At 52.9% G+C, this 9009-nt stretch overlaps 1 long non-coding RNA gene across 1 annotated transcript; it reads right to left on the bottom strand.

Annotated features, from left to right (window-relative positions):
• Window positions 1–918: 918 nt before the first annotated feature.
• Window positions 919–9009, bottom strand: LOC135191176 (uncharacterized). Its single transcript, XR_010308743.1, has 3 exons — window positions 8873–9009; window positions 5486–5565; window positions 919–1765 (listed from the first exon to the last, which is right to left on the bottom strand). It is a non-coding gene; the product is annotated as an uncharacterized LOC135191176 (long non-coding RNA).

Here is a 9009-nt window from a genome sequence, read left to right as displayed (position 1 = left end):
GAAACGTGTGGCCATGGCACTTTGGGCTATGGTTTGATGGCCTTGGTGGCGTTGGGTTGAGAGTTGAACTGGATGACCTGAAAGGATCTTTTCCAGCTGAAGCAGTTCTCTGATTCTGTGACTCCTAGATGTGTCAGGACGAGGCATGCTCATGCCCATCTACCCCAACTCCATCCACAGCATCAGAGGTCCATGTGAGGACACAGGCTCACAGGATGTCAGGGGTTGGAAGGGACCCAAAGAGATCATCCAGTCCAACCCCCTGCCAGAGCAGCACCATCCAATCTAGCTCAGGGCACACAGAACACATCCAGACAGGCCTGGAAACTCTCTAGAGAAGGAAACTCTACAGCCCCTCTGGGGAGCCTGTGCCAGTGCTCTGGGACCCTGCCAGTCAAGAAGCTCCCCCTCGACAGGGTGCAGGCAAGCCTGGACTTGATAGCACAAAGTATGCTTGGGAGCTACAAGGTTCCACCAAACTCATTCTCCTTCAGAGAAACACCTGAAGGGCTGCAGTCCTTCAAAAGCCACTGAGAGCCAAGGGAGGTGTCTCCACCTGCAACCTGCTGCTGCAGGGCTGAGGCCTGCAAGCACACACTTTAAAGGCAGCTCACCTTTAAATGAGCACCTTTGGCAGTGGAAAGCTGTCTCAGGAGGATGCTCACTGTGGCAGTGCTGCTGGTGGCTCCCAGCACCTGCACTTTCCAAGCTGGTGCTTTGAAGTGCAATCGGCGCAGCGCTGGGGGGGGATTTGCTCAGATGGAGCCATCCCTTTGCTTTCCCAAGGGATTTTCTTTCCCCTATTGCAACCACTTTCTAATTTCACACCGTGATGCAATCAGGTCCTTTTGATGTTTTCTCCCCACCACCACCCCTAGAAGGATCTAGAGGGCTGACAGATTGCAAAACCTCTTAGTGCTGTCTTGTCTGCCAGTGCTTGTGCCACACCGGGCAAAAGACAGCTGCTGCTGCCAAGCAGAAGAGATGAACCTGTTCTTAAGGACAGTTTGAGCTACAGAGCAAGCAACAGGAGCTTTTTTGATGAGTATTAGTAGCTACAGCTGTAGGTCCATCATTGTCACCCAAGAAAGGTGAGGCAGGAGAGGGGAGTTGGAAATTGAGGTCCCTTCCAACCCAACCCATTCTATGAATCTGTGTTCCTCTCACCCACACTTCTCCTCCCAAGCCTCAATGAAGAAGTGCAGTTTTCAATCCTGTTGCCCTCCTTCCCTCCATGCAACCACAGAGTGACAGAATGGTAGGAGTTGAAGGGACCTCTGCAGATCACTGGGTCCAGCACAGGTTTACCTGGATCAGGTTCCACAGGAACATGTCCAGATGGGTTTTGAAGGTCTCCAGAGAAGGAGTCTCCACAACCTCTCTGGGCAGCCTGCTCCAGAGCTCTATCACCAGTCTCACTTCTTCATTCCTAACCACCACACTGCTCAACTCTCCTCAACCTCTCCCTGTCCTCTGTCTCCCACAAGCACAGGGCCCTGCTCTGTGCTGTTTTCCAACTTGATGGCGATGCTTTGCCGAGGCTGCCAGCCAGGATCTCACCACAGTTGACTAGCATGAGCTTGGCACTGCAAGTGAAGCCTGGCAGATACTCCCTCCCCATGTCCCCCACCACGCAGGCTGAGCTGGCCAAGGAGTATCAGGGCTGATGGCGTGCCAGCCTTGTTCACCATCGATGAGATAATGTCTCTTAAGTCTGGATCCCTCTCATGGAGGGTGTTCAACTCAACTCCTCTTTTGCCTGTGGCTGCATTCCAGTTGCAGGACAGAAATGACCAGGAGAAATATGAGAGGTTAGTGACATTCTTGGCTTGGAAGTGGTCAGCCTGTCGTGGAAAGGAATGTGATCGAAAAGAGACAGTGCTGGTGTTTGCTTTCAGGCTCTGCTGGGGTGGTGCACTTCACACAGCCTGTTCTCACCCAGCTTTGCAGCTTCAGGTGAACTTGCCCAAGGGGGTGGAACAGGTTATTTCTGTTGGTGAAGCAGATTGGGCCAAGAACAGCCCTTAAAAAGGACTGTGCCTATTCATAGAGCCATAGAACTCTTGAGGTTGGAAGAGATCTTTGAGGTCAAGTCCAACTGCTTGGAGCTCACAGTCCCAGCACTACTGCTGAGCCACTGCCACTAAACCATGTCCCTGAGCACCACATCCATGTGTCTTTTGACCATCTCCAGGGGTGGGGACTCCACCACCTCCCTGGGCAGCCTGTGCCAATATCTGACCACTCTTGAAGCAAAGAAATTCTTCCTAACTTCCAACCTAAACCTTGCCAGCACAATTTCAGGTCATTTCCTCTCCTCTCTCAGGAGAAGAGGCCAATCCCCACCTCACTGCAACCTCATCTCATGGAGCTGTAGAGAGCAATGAGGTCTCCTCTCAGCCTCCTCTTCTCCAGACTAAACTCCCCCAGTTCCTCAGCTGCTCCTCCCCAGCCCTGTTCTCCAAACCCTTCCCCAGCTTTATTCCCCTTCTCTGGACATGCTCCAGCACCTCAATGCAGCAAAGCCATGGCATGGACAGGCCAGGCCCTGCCATCCTGCTTTTCCATGCAGGTGGTGGCAAATGCCACTTTGAGTGCCTAACCTGAGGGGCAGAAGGATTTTCAGAGCCTTCTCCTTTGAGATGTAGATGAATCTGGGATCAGGAGATGGGCAGGGATGCCTGTGCTGAGGTGTGGTGAGAGTGACAGCCACGAGGTTATGGGAATGAGCTTCATGAGGCAGCTGGATGGAGTGCAGGGAGCCCAGGGCAGACCTGCTGCAATAAAAGCACTCTGCCTTTTGATACAGTGATGAACACCACCGATGGGAAAGCTTTTCACCAGGCAGCCAAGCTGGGAAAGCTCTGAGTCCTTCATCTTCATCACCTCATCCCAAAGAGAGCAACAAGAGGCAAATCTGCATCCTTGCAGTTACTCACCTGTTCCAACAGCCAATTTTTGGAGAGGAGAGACTTCCTCTGCCAAGGTCACCTCCAGAGGAGCATGGGAGGAAATCTGAGTGAGGAACAGAAGGTGCCTGCAGCCTGTGGATGCTGCAGATGAGGGAGGAACCCAAGAATGTTTTGTTGGCCTGACCAGACAAAAGCATTGACAAGATCCCTACTGGCACAGAGCACGCTGCAGGCACACAAACCAACGCCTCCAGTGGCCCTGGCTGCACAGATAGCATCAGAGCAGCTGTCAGGAAGAGATTACCAAGTGCTAATGCTCTGAAAGGTCTCAGCTCCCTCCATGGCCGCAAACCTCCAGAGTATCTTGCAGACAAACCACCCAGCAGTGGTTTTGCAACAAACAAGTCCCAGGTGCTATCAGCAATCAGATGGAGGGCAGGAGCTGCCAGCTCAGCTGCCTTGGCTGTGCCAGCAGCAGGCAGAAAGGCAGAGCAACCTCACAACCTGATCTTAATTCTTCCAGGCTCACCTGTGGTTGTACTTGGCCCTCTCTACTCAGCACTGGTGAGGCTGCACCTCAAATACTGGGCTCAGTTTCAAGCACCTCACTCCAAGAAGGACATTGAGGGATGGAGAGAGTCCAGAGAAGGGCAACAAAGCTGGGGAAGGGTCTGGAGAACAGGGCTGGGGAGGAGCAGCTGAGGAGCTGGAGAGACTTAGCCTGCAGAAAGGGAGGCTGAGGGGAGACCTCATTGGTCTCTTCAGCTCCCTGAGAGTGCAGGGAGGTGGAAGTTGGTCTCTTCTCCCTAGTATCAGATGATAGGAGAGGAAATGGCCTGAAATTGTGCCAGGGGAGGTTTAAGTTGCAGATGAGGAACAATTTCTTTGTGGGAACTGGCACAGGCTGCCCAGGGAGGTGGTGGAGTCCCCATCCCTGGAGGTGTTCAAGAAATCTGTGGCCATGGCACTTTGGGACGTGGTTTAGTGGCCATGGTGGTGTGGGGTGGAAGGTTGGACTGGATGATCTTGGAGGACTTTTCCAATCAAAACAGTTCTTCTGACTCTATGAACATCCATGGCTCTTTCTCACAGTCATGTAGCATGATAGCTCCTGAAGGACCCACGAGTGGCATCACCTCTGGGAGGGACATGGCTCAGTGCTGCCCACAGGGTGCTGTGCACGTCCTGGCCTCGCAGCAGCCAAGCACAGCTCTTGCCCATCCCACACTGCCCATGCAGCTGATATTTCTAACCCCCACACTGCTTCTCTTTTCACACACTGGTGGCTGGGGCCTTTCCCCACTGTGAGAGGCTGTATGTCCCCCACTTCATCACTTCTCCAACCTTACTGCTCCCTCCCACTCGTAGCTGAAAATTAAAAGCATAATAAAGAGTCCTTGAATCAGAAGGGGAGGGTGAAAGAGAAAACCAGCAACCCAAAAAGCAGACCCCTTGTTTGAGCCTGGGATTCATCTGCCTCTCCCTGTGGAGATAAAGAGGCCCTTTCACCCCAGCAACCAAAAGGTTGAAGCTGGATATGTGGTCACCAGCACGGAGCTGCCAGCCCAGGAGGCTGCTGATGGTGACATTTCTCCTTCAGATGAGACAAAACAGCGCACTGGAGTTGCTGGGGAGATTGCCCCTTCATAAGGCTGCACGCCTGGGAGCGAGCCTCTGTAGCTATGAAACCAGGCCACTGCCTGGACACAGCTCCTTGCTGCAGATTAAGGTTAATAAGAGGCTCCCCCCAGCCCACCGTGCCCACGGAGCTCTCCCAGTGCAGAGCAGCCTGGTGGGAGGCGGCAGCCCAGCGCCTCTCATATCCCCACCGGCGAGCACGATGTGCCCCTGGCTTTTGTTCTCAGCTGCTGCCCGGAGCTTTTCATTACATCCAGCCCCTGCTCAGGCACACATGGAGGGGGAGAGGGCCCACACAAAGAGAAAGGAAAAGCTGCTTGCTAGAAAATCAGTAATTACTGAGCTAGGGCTTAGGGATTCCACATGGCAGTGGTTCACACGTACGGCCCCTCTGGGGGCCAGCTCCCCCTTCCATTTCATTATCAGCAAGCTGGGCTGCCAAGGGCAACTTTTGCCCTCCCCCCCTCAAAAAGGGACAGTTGCATCTCTTATTTGCTTTGAAAGCAATTCCTCTGCTGCCTCCAAGAAGCCTGTGTTCACTCAGGAGAGCACAAATGCCATGAGTTGGTTTGTCATCACAGCAATGCCTGCAAATGTGTGGTCAGTGCCTGCTTTAGCCAGGTCTGGAGGTGCTGGACCAACCTTTCACATGTTTCCCAGCTCCACTCATGGCTTCTGAAGCTGTGCTCTCAAGGTGCTTATGAGAGAGTGGTTGGCATTGGAATGGGCTGCCCAGGGAGGCGGTGGAGTTGCTGTCCCTGGGGGTGTTTGAGCAAAGCCTGGCTGGGGCACTTAGTGCCATGGTCTGGTTGATTGGCCAGGGCTGGGTGCTAGGTTGAGCTTGGAGGTCTCTTCCAACCTGGTTGAGTCTATGATTCTATGATAAGTAAAATCCTCTGTGTGACCTTTTGAAACAGAGATAAAAGGTAACTCACCTATAAACCACAGAATGGGAGGGCTTGGAAGGGACCTCTGAAGATCATCCACTCCAAACCCATTGCCAAGGCAGCTGCACCTAGAAAAGGTCACACAAGAACACATCCAGATGGGTCTGGACTGTCTCCAGAGATGGAGACTCCAACACTTCTCTGGGCAGGCTGCTCCTTCAATTACAGAAGTTCCTCCTCATCTTTAGCTGTGTAGATTCAGGGAAACCAGCAGTGTGTCCTTGTGGCCAAGAGGGACAATGGGATCCTGGGGTGCATTCAGCAGAGTGTGTCCAGCAGATCAAGAGAGGTTCTCCTTCCCCTCTGCTCTGCCCTGCTGAGACTTCATCCTGAGTACTGCCTTCAGTTTTGGGCTCCCCAGTTTAAGAGGGACAGGGATCTGCTGGAGAGAGTCCAGCAGAGGGCTCCAAGGATGATGAGGGGATTGGAGCACTGCCTGAGGAGGAGAGGAAGAGGGACTTGGGGCTGCTTAGTCTGGAGAAGAGAAGACTGAGAGGGGCCTGAATCAATGTTTCTAAATCTCTGAGGGCTGGGGGGGGGACAGGTTCTGCTCCCTGGGATAGGACAAGCAGCAATGGATGGAAGCTGCAGCACAGGAGGTTCCAGCTCAACACAAGGGGGAACTTCTTGACTGTAAGGGTCCCAGAGCCCTGGCACAGGAGTCTCCTTCTGTGGAGCCTTTCCAGGCCTGTCTGGATGTGTTCCTGTGTGCCCTGAGCTAGATTGTGTGGTCCTGCTCTGGCAGGGGGGTTGGACTGGATGATCTCTTTGGGTCCCTTCCAACCCCTAATATCCTGTGAACTTCTCATGTTCAAGTTTGAGCCTATCACTGAACAAAGCCTGGGCCCATCCTCCTGACACCCACCTTTAATGTACTGATCAGATCCCCCTCAGGCTGCTCTTTTCCAGACTTAAAAGACTTGACACAAGTAAGGCCTTGCAGGACCAAACCCTGACCTGTACTCCCTTGCCACAGGCAATAAGTGGTCAGCAGATGTCCTAACACTGTGCAGATCTGGGTGCTGTGCTAACCTCTTCAGGTTGCAGTAAAGCCTAGATTCACAGAATGGTCTAGATTGGAAGGGACCTTAAAGATCATCCAGTTCCATTCCCCCAGGGACACCTCCCAGCAGCTCAGGTTGCTCAAGGCATCATCCAAGCTGGCCTTGAACAAATTCAGGGAGGTTGTGGAGCACAGAAGCACAGAATGTGGGCAACCTGTGCCAGTGTCTCACCATCCTCAACCTGTGCCAGTGTCTCACCACCCTCACTGTAAACAACTTCTTCCAAATCTCCCTTCTTCCAGCCCAAAACCATTTCCCCTCATCCTATCACTACAAGCTCTTGTTGAGACTCAGGCCCAGGCCCAGCATTGGGTTTCCAAACATGGTGAAAGTTGCTTTGGTTCTGTCTCTTAATTCCCATCACTTTTTCTTTCTCTCCTTATTTACTTGTTCAGTTCCATGGGTCTTAATTTCCTGCACCCCAAACCCTGCTGAGAGCAGCCTCTGCCTCCAGGGGATTGCAAGCTCCAGCCCTTCTCTCTTGAGGGAAAGGTCAGGGAGGGAGGTTTAGTGGGCAGAGAAGAAAGGCAGCAGCAGACAGAGAGAGAGCACTCATAAAGATCTGGCTGTGAGCCTCTCTGAGAAAATGTCAGGTTGGGGAGGCTCTAATAGCTTTAATCTGCAGTACAAGAGGATTAAAAGAGTCCTTCTCAGAGGACAAAAGAGAAAGGAGCAGAGCGGAAGGAGCAGGACAAGGAGAGAATGAAGGCTGCAAGGGGAGGAAGGGAGAAAGTTAAAGAGCTCAGCTCTAAAGAGCATCGGGGTTTAAAGAGCTGCCTAAGACATGTGAAGTGGCCCACAAGGAAGAGGAGCTTTAGCCAGAGGCTTTGCTTTTGCTTTTTCACACCAAGCACACACACTTCAGCCTCCTTCAACCCAGGCAACCTCTTCTGTTTGGCTTTGTTGATTTCCAGGGGTAAAGGAGTAGGAGGGGGAAGCAGAAGGTTAATGAGGCTCTGCCCGAGGCTCGGGAGGAGTGGTGGGCATTCCACTTTCTGAACAGTGCTCTATGGGCTTTGATCCTCGCCCCTGCTGGCCCTTGTCCTGCATCGCCACGGAGCAGCGAAGGGGCCTGGGAACAGGAAGGAAGTGCAGCAGAATGCAGGATGCTCTCCTCAAGTACTGCTTGAGCAACCTTTTCAGGGAGCCCGGGAGATGAAGAGAGCAGAACTGAATGGGTGAGGGAAGAAGGCAACTGTAAACACTTCCCAAAGGAGAAAAACAACTCCAGTGCAGCAGCTGCAGGAGATGTCAAGGCCAATGAGCCACCAGCAGGCACAAGCTGCACTCCAAAGTGGGGAACTCAAAGCCAGCTTCAAAGCAGTGCAAGAAAGAGGGTTTCTAAAGGCTGGATGCTAATCTCCAATCACGGCAGGATTGTTCTGCTACTTTAACAGGGAGGTCTGGACACCCTGGCAGCAGGACACTGCCAGTGTTCTCAAAGACACAGGGGCTCCTCCTCCAGCTGGTAGTGAGGACATATTTCAGCCTTTGAAAAGCTCTGACAACCACAGAGTGGTTTATGCTGGCAGGGACCTCAGAGATATCTGCTCTAACTCCCCTGCCATGGGCAGAGATGCCTCTCAGGTAGACTTGGTTGCTCAAGGCCTCATCCTATCTGGCCTTGAATAACTCCAGGGAGGAGGCATCCACAACCTGCAGAGCCCAGAGTCTCTCCACCCTTGTATTGCAGAGCTTATTGCCAAGATCCACTCTCACCCTGCTCTGCCTCAGCTTCAAACCATCCCCCTTGGCCTGTCTCTAGGCAGCCTCAGGAAAGGTCTCTGTGCAGCCTGCCTGAGGGACCTGCAATTGTTCAGGGGAAAAGGTGGCCAAGGGGAGACCTCATTGCTCTCTACACCTCTCTGAAGGGAGGTTGGAGCCAGGTGGGGTCGTGCTCTTCTCCCAAGGAACAAGTGATAGGACAAGAGGAAACAGCCTCAAGTAGCCCCAGGGGAGGTTTAGGCTGGACATGAGGAACAATTTCTTCCTCCTGAAAGTTGCCAAGCCTGGCCTAGACTGCCCAAGTTCAGGGAGGGAGTTCCTATCCCTGGAGTGGCTTTAAAGCCATGAAGATGTGATGCAGAGGGACATGGTTTAATGGTGTCCTGGCAGTGCTGGGTTAAGAGTTGGACTCCATGACCTTAAAGGTCTCTTTCAACCAAACTGATTCTGTGATTGATCCCTTCAGCTATTGGAAGGCAGCTCTAAGGTCCCCCCAGAGCCTTCTCTTCTCCAGCTCCCTCAGCCTGTCCTCACAGAAGAGGTTCTCCAGCCCTTGGCTCATCTTTGTGACCTCCTCTGGACTCACCTCAACAGCTCTGTGTCCTTCTTATGATGGGAACACCAGAAGTGGCTGCAGTACTTGAGGTGGAGTCTCAGCAGAAGGGAGTAGAGGGGCAGAATCACCATCCAGGGGGCTTGAATTCCTTCCCATAACTCACTCCC

Source organism: Pogoniulus pusillus, chromosome 38 (genome assembly GCF_015220805.1).
Source record: "Pogoniulus pusillus isolate bPogPus1 chromosome 38, bPogPus1.pri, whole genome shotgun sequence".
Lineage (NCBI taxonomy): Eukaryota > Metazoa > Chordata > Aves > Piciformes > Lybiidae > Pogoniulus > Pogoniulus pusillus.
This window is presented reverse-complemented; position numbering and strand designations above follow the sequence as displayed.